Source organism: Cavia porcellus, unplaced genomic scaffold (genome assembly GCF_034190915.1).
Source record: "Cavia porcellus strain 051 isolate PalLab524CR breed Dunkin Hartley unplaced genomic scaffold, mCavPor4.1 scaffold_28, whole genome shotgun sequence".
NCBI classification, from domain to species: Eukaryota; Metazoa; Chordata; class Mammalia; order Rodentia; family Caviidae; genus Cavia; species Cavia porcellus.
Genome location: NW_026947511.1, coordinates 22,409,836 through 22,420,043, shown reverse-complemented (window position 1 = coordinate 22,420,043; position 10,208 = coordinate 22,409,836). Strand labels below are relative to the sequence as shown.

Below are 10,208 nucleotides of genomic sequence, written 5' to 3'. Positions count from 1 at the left end.
ATATCAAATATCAAATATTATTGACTGCGATGGTGAACAAAACATGGTGTTAATGCTAACTTTTTTTTTTTAGGAAGAAGCCAAGGCATAAACCTATGCTGATAAACAGAAGAGAATGGTATTATTAATAAGGAAAAAAAACCTAGTCTAGACTTAATCTTTGATAGAAAGATTAATACATGTACATGTAGATATATATCAGTGTTGGAGTATTGCTTAAGGAAATATGGATAGTATTGCTTAAGGAAACTGGTGAGCTAACAGACTGTTGAAGACTATGCCTGTGAAAAGTGGCCAGTGCACTAGAAGCCTTTGTAGGTAGAGCATGAGCCTTTTAAAAGAAGGTAAACTCCAGGCAGTCTTGGGAGCAAAGAGAGTAGGGGTCCTCACGATGCATTTCTGGGATGGTAGCATTAGTACCACCTGGGAACTTATTAGAAATGCAAATTCCTTGGTGACAGGCCAGACTACTAAATAAGAAACCTCAAGGGTGGGGCCAGCAATCTGCTTAGCAAACCTTCAGAGTGTTTCCAATGCACGGTCAAGTTTGAAGGCTGCTAAAATAGACTGTCATTCAGATAAGTAGTTAAAAAGACAAGAAAAAAAAAGTTTGAAGTTAATGAATTCATTCATGTATTTACTATGTGCAATGTATGTTGCTTGATGCTGGAAAGAGATACTGAGATATATTCTGAAATAATGAATAAAGGTCAGGATGGGTAACACGAAAGTCTCGAGAAAAACGGGATCACAGACGCTTAAAATCTGAAAAAATTTCCATTCTTCCTCTTCCAACCACTGAGGAAACCCTGGACACACTTTGTGCAGTCCAGACGGATGTGTTTCTTTGGCTGAACCTGAAGCAAGCACTTTCATCCAGGAGTTAGGAGAGCAAATAAGAACCACCCAGAAAATTTTATTCAAGACAAGAAAATTCCTCCCCCACTTAGTCTTTGAGAATGTGATTCATCCTTTGAATAAGTTGTGGTAGGAAAAAAAGAAAGTAAGAGAAAGAAGGAAAGAAAGAAAACCAAAGACAACTATCCTAGACACTTTTGCTCTTGAAAACTTTGACTAGGAAAAAATATGATTCCAGGAAACAGAAGGATGCTGGAGAATTGAGGTGAAGAGTTTTTAAGTTTAGGTGTAGGCCATTTTTCAGAACCAAAATCAGTCCAATGATTGTCAGTGACCAAGAAGCAGCCTCTTGGGGACGTGGTGCTCTGGCTTGATGGTTACTATTAATGAGATACAGTTAGTACTTTTCTCCCAGCGAACTGATCCCATTGTCTCCTTCACTCTCTTGGCCTGTCTGTGAGACAGGCGTGGGTGGGTGCTGTTTCTCCATCTCCGCGTAAACAAGAACACCAGGAAAATCAGTGCCTTCGACTGGAACAAGTTCAATCAGTCAACAAATATTGATTAAATATCTGACATTGTTCCTTGGCATTTCTAGCTCTTCGTTTGGGGGCAAAAATGGAAGGAAATACAGTGAATTAAGGGAAAGCTACAGCTCTAATGTTTGTCTAACGTCACAGTGAAGGTATGAAGGACTTATGCTCAGGTACTTTTCTCCTAAACACCATTTATTGTCCGTGATTCATTCATATGTTTCATGGCTGCTCTTCCTGCAGGCTACTAATGATGCATTCTGAGGTTGGCGTATGGGCGGCTGAGATCCTTATTAAACCGGAAAAGCGGATTAATTTCGGTTTTCTTGTTAACTAACATTCAACCAGAAAAAAGAGATTATTTCAACACTGCTTGTTTTGATCTAAAGAAGAATCTCTAGCTATGCAGTGGTGGCACACACTCATAATCCCAACACTTGGGAAGCTGGAGGATTGAAAGTTTGAGCTGAGTCTGCATAAACTCACTGGACCTTGTCTCAAAATAAAACAATATAAAGAGTTAGGGATGTAGTTCAGTTTGAAGGCTTCAGATTCAATCCCCAGTACTGGAAAAAAAAAATCCCCAGGAACAATGAAATAGTGCAGATGATCTTCACACAAGAGGTGGGAGACTTTGTTCTAGCCCTGCCTCTACCATCCTGCAATATTATGACTTTTATTTGATAGTCACTCAGACTCTTTCTGCCTCAACTTGCCCATTGGTAAAATGAGAGGGCAGTTTTGCATGAGTTTTACTACTCCTTTGAAGTTCTACACTTCCTGATGGCCAAAGATATCGTCATCTCACTATTAATTTGTATCTAGGCCTAAAGCAATTGGTGAAGAGTGAAAGAAAAAGAAAAAAGGCCCAATATGCTCCAGCAGCAAGAAACACACACACACAGATACACTAACTTAGTTTTACCTTTCAGGAAAAAAAATTGATATAAGCTTGTTTTAATGTATTTTAAATATTTAATTATTTTAATATATTTGGTGGCCAGATATGGTAGCACATGCCTATAATCCCAGTGTTTGGGAGGTGCAGGCAGGAGAATTGCTGCAAATTCAAGGCCAGCCTGGACTATAAAGTGAGTTCAAGGCCAGGCTGAATTATATAGCAAGACTCTGTCTCAAAAAAAAAAAAAAAATTTCAATGTGTTTGGCATAGACTAATTTTTGAATATTTGTGACTGAGTATATATTTATTTTCAAACTCAGTTACCTCAGATTAATAAAACAGTACCTGATTTTTTTGTTTGTTATAACTATATAATGAATATATATGGTCATAAGGAACAAATAGCTAATAATAAATGGACATTCTGAAAGCAGAATCATAGAGATTAAAAGTGGATCTGATTCAGACTACTCATTTTCAGACTGGGTAACTAAAGACCACCAAAATAAATATTTGCTCAAACTCTTTGAAGCTTTTGAAAAAATTTCTTGTTTTTCTGGACCAGTTATTGTGTTTTTTCATTTTCTTCTGTTTTTTAAATTTTCAGTCCTGAGGATTGAACCGACAGTCTTATGCATGCTAGGCAAGTGTACCCTACCACCGAGCAGCTCATGCATCCTTTCCCTTTCCTTCTTTGGGAAAACAAACAAACAGAACAAGCAGTATAACAGACACTCGTTATTTAGATTCTGTATTAAGAACTTATGAGCCCTGCGGCTTAGCTACTTGTGCTGTCCTATTTTTGGGGCGACCAGTTGGAATCCAGGTGTCCTCAATAGACTGAACTCAGAATTCATGTGCTGTGTGGTGTGATTAGGGTGGCCCCATTTTGGTGTTTAAGGGTCTATGCGTATCGTAGGAGGGATTAATGCAAAAATACCTTTGGGATCATCATCGAGGTTATTAGCCATATATCCAGGAGACAAAGGGACCCAGAAAACATGTTGGAAAGGGATATATATGGGAGCCAAGTGGAGATGAGAGCAATTTCTTAGACTTGTTATCTACTGCTGTCCATGCACAAATGGTCATTATACTTAGCACCACTGCCACGAGACGACTTGTATCTCTTCCTGTTGGCCTTTTAAATGCTCTTACCCTGATTCTGGTGATTTCAGAAAAAAGATGGGCTTATTTTGTCAGTTTGGAGATAGCTGATTTGTTTAGACAATTCAGTTGCATCATGGTCCCCAACAAGAAGAAAATGAGTGACAAGCAAATGTTCTATAGAATAAAGGAGGTTTGCAAGTGGGTCCACAGAAGGGACTGTCTTTTACATGGCAACCAAGTTAGCTGAGTACTTTGGGCTTACATTGTGAACAGGTTCCTAAAAAAAAAGCTTACTTTTTCTAATCTCCAGATGTAATTTCTGCTAATAAATATTTCTTCTGCTTTACATCTACGTGGAGAAATTGCCTCCTACACAAGCTCCACCTTCCAGCCAGCTCCAAACCTCTCAGTACCAATGTTATCATTATACTCAGGATTCCAGCGGTCTGTGGTTATGAAGATTTCATGCAAATATAAACCAAAGGGAGCAAAATATAAAACACGGTCATTTTTTTCTTCCCATTTCCCCAAGTTAAATAGTAGTTTATTCTGCAGTCTTTCAAATCACTCCCACAAAATTGGCGATCCAATACAATAGACACATTCACGCTAATCCACCCAGAAGTAAATACACTGTGGTAAAACTGACATTTGCAAAGACCATCACTCCCCAATTACTGGAGAATTAACTAGGGATATAATGAGGGAGGGCCGAGTGTGATTCAGTGTGCAGGGAAGCTGCCTGGCCATTCTGTGTCTAATCCTCCAACAGAAACTTTCTATTCCTTTGAGAACTTGAAACAGAAGTGTGGCTGGCTTCACAAGCTCTGGATAAAAAGATTACACCATGCTTTCTTGATTTTTGACCTAAGAACTGACAAAATGCCCCAACAAAGAGCTGGTTTAGGGATTTTTCTAGACTTAGTACTAGGACATGCTTGAATTGTGTCACAAAACCACAGTAGTTCAGGTTCAAGATTATTAGTTATTCATGGAAAGAAAAAAGAACTTAGCTTTTCATAGGTCTTGGAAAGGTAGTCAGCAAACCTGGGTGGAGTTCCAGTTTTACCCGATGACTAAGAATGACACTAGGAAGGACCAATTTTTTTCAGCACTCCACACATTACTGAAGTTTACACTGACTCTGTGAGGCAAAAAAAAAAAAAAAAAAAAAAAAAAAAAAAAAGAAAGAAGAAAAAATCGTTGCCACACACAGTCATTCCCATTTTATAGAAAGGAAACTGAGACACAAGTGGTGTCAGTTGGTTGTTCTTTCATTCCAGCTATTTCTACCATGTGGTGTACAAGGCAAGACCAGGGTTCAGGGAAGGTACATGGTTCACCTTGTATTACGCAGCAAGCTTGATGCTGGACAGGGCATAATTAGTCTGCACTTTCCAGGCCATTGCTTAGGTCACTAGACCATGCTGTCTCCATGTATCCAATCTGGCCTGGGAAGTGAACCACCTTGCACATCATCCCTTTGGCCCGGAAACTATTGCTGTGCCCTGATTGGGTCAAAATGAACATAAGCACTGCAGGTAGGTAGTTAGGAGGGGAAGTGAAATGCTAATGATGTTCTTGGCTGTTACAAGAGCATCTCCTGTCCCTGTAAATGGACGGCTAGGGTAGACTACTCTTTAAAGACTTCTGCCATCACTTTCATCTGTGATCCCAGTCCACCCACAGCCTCAGGAAAATGCCTGACTGAGCAAATGGCAGCACACACTTCCCTCTGTCTCTGATCAGGAGGGAAAGAACATTCTGGGGGCGTGAGTCCCCTTGAGAAGACTTTAACTGCTCCTGGGTGGCACATAGGCACCCTAGAGCTAAGACTTTGTGAAGACAGCCTGGGACCTCCAGATGCCATAGTGGGACATTTTCCTCTCTTTCACTAGGCACTCAAATATAATGGACCCAATTTTATTGATCATGTACTGAGCACAGGGCCAAATCCAAATATCTGACATGTAGCGCAATACTTTGCACTGAGCCTTTTCCCAAGATAGGAGATTCATTTAAATAACTTAAATCATAGTGAGAAAGGGAATCTATTTTTTTGAGGGCAAGGAGAGAAGAGAATGAGGGAATTGTAGGAAGCAGTTATTCATGTTATACTTGTTAAAAGCGCCATTTATAAATCCCAACTCATTCAGTTTAGGAACAAAAGGTTTATTTTGTGCAGTTTGGTTTGTTTATAAAATGATCATGTTTTGTGTATTCATGGATATGAAATCTAAAAATGAAAAAAACTCCAGAGAGACGTGGGACAAAGAGCTCTCCCCAGAAAAGTCTTTGGAAAGTAGTACCTTTTAAAAATCTGTTTTACTGTTTTATTCAATGACTTAATTTACAAATATATTCTATTCTCTTTTGTCATTACTAATTAACTATAACAAGGTGCTAGTAAATAAAAAAATATTGCTATTAGCAACTCCCCTACATCCTCCCTAAGTCTCCTTAAAACTCAAAGCACTTCCAAACTGGGGAGCTTGCATATAAAATCTTCAGGAGAGAATTTAGAATCTTTCCCAAAATCTATCCAATTAAAACTACCTCGTGTTATTTTTTCATTTCCTTCCATTTTGTACTTAGTTTTCCAGTGCTGAGATTCTATTTTACTCTAGAAAGAATAGCTATTATAAGGAAATTAAACAATAACAAATGCTGGTTAAGCTTTGAGGGAAAAAACCTTTCATTTTTGTTGGGAATGTATATTAATACAGCTGCTGTGGAAATCAGTTGTCGAGGTCGCTCCCGGCCGGCAGGAAAGACACACGACAAAGTCTGGCGGTGTGCAACCTTGCCTTTATTTATCTCCGCGTGGGCCCCGCGAGGCCTCCTCTCTGCCACCAGCCCTTTCTCGCCGGTGGACTTTCTCTATCTCTCTCTGTGCTTTCTCTGTGCTTCTCCCTTGTGGCGGGAGAGGCATTTACTTTTATAGGGTAACAGTGGCCAATCAGTTCAAAGCGCGTGATGCGGGCTGATTGGCTAACATCAGTTGTTGCTAGGCAGACTATCTTACAGAGCGGGTTGTTTAAGTCGCCAGCGCAATCAGGGGGCAGGAAGCAGGCGCCAACTTGACTCACTCGATGGGAGGGGCAATCTAGCTCAGGCTCCGCTCCCACCCACAGGCCCTACGTCCGCCAAGTAAGGCGACCGGTGTTGGCCGCGGCTCCCAACATCTCCCCCTAATTTATTTACTTTGAATGAATGTCATCGCAGCCCGCCCTGGATCGAGTGCAGAGGCTTATGCCCTGTGTTGAGGCCCACCGTAGGCCCTTGGCTTGGACCCTGGTCGGCCGCCCCTGGGTCCGCCAAGGCCTTGAGACCCTCGTCCTTTTTCCAGGGCCAGGAGTGAACTGGACGGAACCTGGATGCACATAGGCATGCACTCATGCCCCTCCGTGTGATCCCCTCGGAGAGGCATCTAGATCTGGGCAGATTCTAGTAATCCAGCGGCTTTCGTGCAGTGTGGGGTGGGGCCTGGCTTAGGTCGAGTCGTGCTGGGGAGGCACGCTCTTACCCGTCATTGACTCACCCACCCTGCTGTGTGGTGTCAATAGGGAAGGAGTGCGGAAGACCCGCCACACCTAGACCCGGTCGTAGGCCAGTCGAGCGAGCCATGCGTAGGCCTGGGGGTCATTGTGCCCATCACGGGCTGCTGCCAGGGCCGCATGGGCAACCAGGCGTACTTGACGCCGGGCCGCCGCAAGGCGCCCATTAATAAATGATGTGACCCATCGGAGTAAGCGTGGTCCTATAAGTAAGAGCAGAAGCAAGGAGCACAGGGGACCTAACAATGGTAAAACATAGGGGAGCAAGCCATTCCAGGCTCCCCAAAAAGGGATTGTCCTGCAGTTCTTTTAGGGCTCATCTTGTTGTTGGGTCTGCGGTTGGCCTCTGGTGGAACAGGCCTGATCTTCAGTCGAGGGACTTGTCGCAACCTCTCTGGGACCCACAGTGGTTCTCGTCCCGATTCCTGCAGAAAAACACAAACCGCGCCTCGGTTCCAGCTAACCACCGGATCCGGGCCCATCCATTGTCATGCCATAGATAACCGCGCCTTTGGAGGCAGGCCTTGGCTTACTCCCCCTTTTTGTTTTTTATTTTTTATTTTTTTTTTTATTTTTGGTCTTTTTCGTTTTTTTTTTTTTTTTTTTTTTTTTATCGGTGCCAGGGATCGAACTCGCGATTGCCTGCTTACAAGGCAGGCGCTTATGCCGCTAAGCTAAATCCCCAGCCCCCGTTTCCTCAACCGGCGTTTTTCTCAGCCTGCTCGGCAGAGTAGCCGCCCATGAAAATACCGTCCGCCCCGTGGCGCAGCGTCATAAGACGGCGGTCGCGACAGAGTGGAACGGGGCGTCACTTCCTGTGCCGGCTGAGAGAAGGGAGGGTTCCCTGTAGCGGCCTCTCGGCGGGGAGCCGCTTCTGGAGAAGAGCTCCAGGGCGGAGCGGATGGCTCTCTATCTCCTCCCCGCCAGAGAGCGCTCGGGGGCCCTTTTTCCTCTCTCTGCTTTTTTCGAGCGGCGCACGCACACAATTCGCGGCGCAACTCGGCATAGGAGTCAAGGCACGCATGTATCATTTCCCACAGGGGGCGAATAGCCGGCGAAATATCCCCTTCCAATTCCGCCGAAGCGAGGTCCCCGCCTAACTTCTCCCATGACGGCAGGTTTAAATGCCCTGTGGGTAAAAACCAGGGAGCCACCCTATCTATCTCTGCTATGAATAGTTCTAGTGTTTTTTGACCTACTCTGAGGTCTCTAGCTTTTAAAAGCTTTTTAAGGGCCTTTACCAAGGGCCGCGCCTCTGCGCTCGGTAAATTACCCATTCTCAACCTCTAAGGGCTGTAACTCACCGCGTGTGACTTAAAGAACCCGTCACCTACGCGTGAGCCTGAGGGGAGTCTAAAAGCCCTGTAGGTGCGCGCCACCCAGAGCCCAGGCTTATCCCCCACTCACCTGTCCGGCAGCACCACGCTGGAGCGTTGCACACCACCGCCGTGTCTCGGGGTTGATCAGTCCCCGTGCGGGTCACCAAATGTCGATGTCGCTCCTGGCCTGCAGGAAGAACACGCGACAGATTCTGACAGTGTGCAACCTTGCCTTTATTTGTCTCCACGTGGGCCCCGCGAGGCCTCCACTCTGCCACCAGCCCTTTCTCGCCGGTGGACTTTTTCTATCTCTCTCTGTGCTTTCTCTGTGCTTCCTCTCGTGGCGGGAGAGGCATTTACTTTTATAGGGTAACAGTGGCCAATCAGTTCAAAGCGCGCGATGCGGGCTGATTGGCTAACATCAGTTGTTGCTAGGCAGACTATCTTACAGAGCGGGTTGTTTAAGTCGCCAGCGCAATCAGGGGGCAGGAAGCAGGCGCCAACTTGACTCACTCGATGGGAGGGGCAATCTAGCTCAGGCTCCGCTCCCACCCACAGGCCCTACGTCCGCCAAGTAAGGCGACCGGTGTTGGCCGCGGCTCCCAACAATCAGTAAGGAAATGCCCCCCAAAAATGAAAACTTGAAGTTCTACTTGACACAGATATTGCCCTTCTAGGCATCTTCTCAAAAGAGATAGAAATATCATATCACAGTGATATATGTATACTCAGGTTTATGGCAGCATAACTTATAATCTCTAAATCTTGGAAGTAGCTTATATGTCCATCAACAGATGAATAAAGCTATGTACTTATACACAGTGGAGTACTGCTGTGTCATAAAAAGAATACGAGTCATTTGTAGAAAAATGGGCAAGTACTCTACCATTGAGCTACATTCCCAGCTTATTTGTAAGAAAATGAATGTACTTTGAGACTATAGTCCTGATAAATCAGACATAGTCATTTTTCTCTATAATTTATCTAGTGACTTAGTAATTTCTGTAGTATTTTTCCTCCAAACATTAGTTTCTATTTCACCCCAAGAACTCATTGCCTGCAGGGAGAGGACTCTGCTCTTTACTGATTTCCTTTGCATCCCAGAGCAAGTGTTCGACCACTGAGCTACATCTCCAGCCACTGCTTTGATGACTTTCTTTCTTTCTTTCTTTCTTTCTTTCTTTCTTTCTTTCTTTCTTTCTTTCTTTCTTTCTTTCTTATCTCTCTCTTTTTCTTTCCTTCTTTGTTTTTTCAAATCTATTTTATTTTAAGAAGAAAAACAAAACAAAATTTCAAAACACAATTTTTAGGAGATAACGATATATACATTGGGTACTGTTATCTTCAAATCAGTTACTCAGAGTACAAGATATCTGCATTTCACTGTCTGAACAACACTAGTACAAACCTTTCTTTTCAATGAACTCTTGTTGATTTTTGACCTGCATCTCTCCATTAGAGAAAAGCTCAGTGGGGAAAGTCTACACTTACAGTTCTTGGGCAAATACACACTGCTACATACAGGAGCACTCTCAGGTCCCAGGGTGTGGGAATATTTGGTGGTGGAGGAAAGAAGAGAAACTGGAACTCCAGGTTAGGATAGCTATTTATTTGTTTATTTATTTATTGGTACAGGGGATTGAATTCATGATCTTGTGCTTGCCAGGCAAGTGCTTGAGCTGCTGAGCTAAATCCTCAGCCCCAAGGACAGAAATTTAAGCATTTGGTTTCTGCTGGACACTGAATGATGCCTAATACTTGACTTGGTTGCTGCATAGATGTGAGAAATAAAAGACTTTTTAAAAATAAAAAGAAAGATCTGGGTGTGGTGGCACCCGCCTGTAATCCCAGCATTGGGAGTCTGAGGCAGGAGGATCCCTGCAAGTTCAAGGCCAGCCTGATACTGAGAATTCAGGAAGGAATGACGCAG

At 43.5% G+C, this 10,208-nt stretch overlaps 1 long non-coding RNA gene across 1 annotated transcript; it reads right to left on the bottom strand.

Annotated features, from left to right (window-relative positions):
* Positions 1-6,191: 6,191 nt before the first annotated feature.
* LOC134473846 (uncharacterized) lies at positions 6,192-8,536 on the bottom strand. Its single transcript, XR_010044308.1, has 2 exons — positions 8,367-8,536; positions 6,192-7,384 (listed from the first exon to the last, which is right to left on the bottom strand). It is a non-coding gene; the product is annotated as an uncharacterized LOC134473846 (long non-coding RNA).
* Between the last annotated feature and the right edge of the window lie 1,672 nt (positions 8,537-10,208).